Source organism: Myxocyprinus asiaticus, chromosome 8 (assembly GCF_019703515.2).
Source record: "Myxocyprinus asiaticus isolate MX2 ecotype Aquarium Trade chromosome 8, UBuf_Myxa_2, whole genome shotgun sequence".
Lineage (NCBI taxonomy): Eukaryota > Metazoa > Chordata > Actinopteri > Cypriniformes > Catostomidae > Myxocyprinus > Myxocyprinus asiaticus.
In genome coordinates, this window is record NC_059351.1 from 37,052,216 (window position 1) to 37,056,291 (window position 4,076).

The window sequence follows — 4,076 nt, forward strand, 5'->3', positions numbered from 1 at the left end:
CCTCTGTAGTTCTTCAGGGTCTACAGAGAGCCCCCTTTGAGCCTTTGCAGTCAGCTGAGCTTAAGGCACTCTCCTTAAAGACTGCCCTCCTGACTGCGCTCACTTCCATCAAGAGGGTAGGTGACCTGCAAGCGTTCTCCGTCAGCGAAACGTGCCTGGAGTTCGGTCCAGGTTACTCTCACTTGATCCTGAGACCCTGACCGGGCTATGTGCCCAAGGTTCCCACCACCCCTTTAGGGACCAGGTGGTGAACCTGCAAGCACTGCCCCAGGAGGAGGCAGACCCAGCCCTGTCGTTGCTGTGTCCGGTGCGTGCTTTACGCATCTATTTGGATCGCACGCAATTCTACAACCTCCGGGTGGAACCGGTTTCGTCCCAGGTAGTGGCACGCAACATAAGCGGATAAGCCCGGGATAGCTGGCCGGGTGTATCACTTGCACATAGCGCCTTCCACCTCCTTTTGAGCTGAAGACGTGCGCTGTTAATTCCCAGTAGTGTTCACAAAAGTTGTTCCCTGGTTGACTTCCTCCGAGCCCTGTGGCAGTCGAGTTTTCGGAGAGACTCGCTGCCGGCCCAGTACACGCGCTAACTAAGAGCCCGGTTCTGGGGTAGGTGCTCCGCATGTGGCGGTTCCCTGTAAGGCTAACCCCATGCGATATATATCTTCTGCTAGTTTGTTTCCCTGCTGGCAAACTGCGTCTTCCTTGGACAGAACCCCTCTGCCCCAGTCTCCATGTTTGTAGTAACTCCTCCCCCATTGGGCAGGATCTACCTTTAAGGCTCTCCACATGGTTGGAAAGACCATGTGATGTACTCTTCCACTTAAATACCCCCCCCCCCCCTTTGGGCGAGGTGTGGTCTCCGCGGTGTCTTCCCCTTGGGAAGGACACCCCCCAACTAGACCTGGCGGCCCAGTCGGATAATCCCCCTTCTTTTTTAGGGAGTGGAAAAAGAGAAGGGGAAAAGAGGCCACGACTGGGTTAAGCCTGTCTCTATCTTTGGGTAGTCGACTTGTCCCCAAAAAGGGCCGTTCGACACCCATAACTATGTTGGGGGAGGTTACATGTCGACCTGGTGCGCTGGCTATGAGGCACACAGCAGTCTGCCCACCACACACCACCAGTTCACGTAACACAGTTCAGCCAGTTGTGGCGTTTCGTATAGGGACCCCTAGTGTCACTACATCGACACAACGTCGAGTGAGTGACAGATAGGGAACGTCATGGTTACTTGTGTAACCTCCGTTCCCTGATGGAGGGAACGAGACGTTGTGTCCCTCCTGCCACAACACTGAACTACCCGCTGAAATGGCCGGACCTTATATCGGCTCCTCAGCATAAAACCTGAATGAGTGGTTGCATACCAGCTCCTTTTATACCTGTATGTCCGGGGGAGTGGCATGCAAATACCATTCACCAATTTTCATTGGCCTTTTATCAAAGACCAGAGGTGTCTCGGGCTCCCAAGAGTGACCCCTAGTGTCACTACATCGACACAACGTCTCGTTCCCTCCATCAGGGAATGGAGGTTACACAAGTAACCATGACGTTTTTAATCAAATTACTGTACTGTAATTTAACAATTTAAAATATTATCCATTCAGTTTATGAGAATATTTTACCAAAAAAACACATCCTTCAAGGCAATCTCCCATTCATTCCAATGGGGAGATCTGCAGAGCTTGTCAGAGCGAGCAACCGTAATCAAGGGGGCGGAGCTTAGCGAAGGGTCATTTAACTGCTCCTTTTCTTTCAGTACTTATTGAGAGGACTTGTATGTATTTTTCTTTAACATTTAGCAGCATTCTCTTTGTATTCTGGCTGACTCTTCTCTGGTTATTGACCCATATGCTGGACTCTTGGATTTCACTCTTGTTGTATTTCATCATGATACTTTGAACTAATTGGTTTCTCTTTGTTTGTTTTATTGATCTTTGGACTGATTTTAACAACAGCTCCCCTAAAGCTGCTTGATTTTCGGCCATTGCAGCACTTATTAAAAAATACAAAATTCAAACTTATCCTTTTCAATTACATGCAAACACCCTCACATAGGGTTTGGTTGGTTAAAATGGTCCAGTTAGCCCCTGCTGGTAAATATCATAATAACACCATTTTGTTGCCAAAAAGCATCTTTCTCCATTGTCTCAGACTGGCTAATCACATTTGTAATGTCATTTCTCCCAACTAAAAAATGCATCCAAATGCACATGTGCAGTAAAAAAGGTTCATGTTCAAAATTCATGCACATGGTTATGTGCATAGTGCAATGTGTATAGGGTTGCCAACAATCCCGTATAATACAGAATCTTCCCGTATTTAAGCGAACAAAATTGCATTCCGTATTGAATCCAAGCGGGACGTAGGGGGTTGTCCTGTATTTGGCTGGTAGAAAGTTGGCAACCCTAGCTGTAGTACCTAACTCAAGACACTACTAAGGAATCCATATACTGCAACAAACGTGCTTCTCCACTGACAGGTAAAGATTGTGACAAGATTGTGTTTTGCTCAACAGGGAGCTCTAAAATAGTTTTGGTTTGGGCTCCAATTGCTCAGACACTTACAGACTGTAGACTGCAGTAATCTCTCCCTTTTAATGATTGAAAACTCATCTCTTTCAGTTCTCCTCTGGCTCTTGTTATCATAATGGCTGTAAAATGTCAGCGGTAGAAGTAAAGACTATTGGGACATAGTGCACCAAATGTATTTCAGAGAGCAAACTTGAATGACATGTTCTGTCATGTATATGCCCCCCACACAATACAAAACAAGAATCTTCTCTGTTGCTATTTTTTCTTTCTTCATTTAAGATATTACACTTTAGAGTGGAGTGAAATGGCACCTTGTTTGGCTTCTTTTATTGAATCACTGCTTTTAATATCAGTTAAAAGGAAGCCAAGCAAAGATGCTTTTGATAAGTGACTGCACCTGGTTGACTTCTTTCCTAATGTGCACAGAGGAGTGGCACTTTAAACACTAATATGATAGGTGAGGCATATCATGATTTTAAATATGCTGGAGGTGTTCTGATAAAAGACTTAAAGTCATTGTGAAATGTCATTTACAACACATTTTACTTGCGTAAGTTGAAATATTTTCAAATAAAACATAATGTTCAACTAGAAAAGATGTAAGTTGGGATTGATTCATTATTGGGATTGATTGGATTGTTAAAAGTGTTCTTTGTATACCAGAATGGAGTCAGAACTGATTGTAAGTTTAATAAAACAATGCCCACTGTATCTATTTGACTATTGGTTAATATTATCCAATTGTTGCCCAAGTGTTGTCAGCAGAGAAGAAAAGTTGTGTCAGAGGAAGAGCAAGTTAGTACATTTTACATTAGTACATTGTTCTATAATAACATGCATTAATTAATCATTCACAATAAGTCCAGAAATGTGCATTAAGAAAGTAAACAGGGTAAGTTTTGATTTCCTGTTGAGATTAAAATTTTTACCATGTTGTTTCCTCATGTTTTATTTTTTCAGTCTTTTTTTCTCTAAGCACTACAGTAACACAACTGTTGCATGTTCTGCTGTGTTGATCTAAGAAAAGTGTTTCTGTATTAACAACACTGTAATAATTAAATTCAGCGTTCTTATAGGCAGGGTCAACCTGGCTTAGTGCAAGCTCTATGGCATCATGATTTATGAGGCTTTTTAAGCTTTGAGACATTTATGATGGCTTACATACATTACTCAGTGGACTCAGTGGTTCTGATATCCACATGCCACCTGTTTGTACACGCTAATGAATCTGCCATATGTCCAATCCTAAACACACAGGAATGGGGAGAGAGAGATTGAGAGTGCACATTTGTGAATCTGTTAAGGTTTTCTTTGCTAAAGATGGGTATGGGCATTTGACATGATTTACAGTATATCACCACACTACTGTGACATTTCTCTCTCTCTCAAACTGGCGCTTCCGGTTCATCTTTATTCCCCTCCCGGCTGAATAGCCTGATCCATGGCCAGCCGTGTGTCCTCGTGGTCCGGCCCCACCCTCCTCCTCATCACAAGAATTAACAGAATTGAAAATTTTGATGTCAAATTAAATAATTGCATTACTACA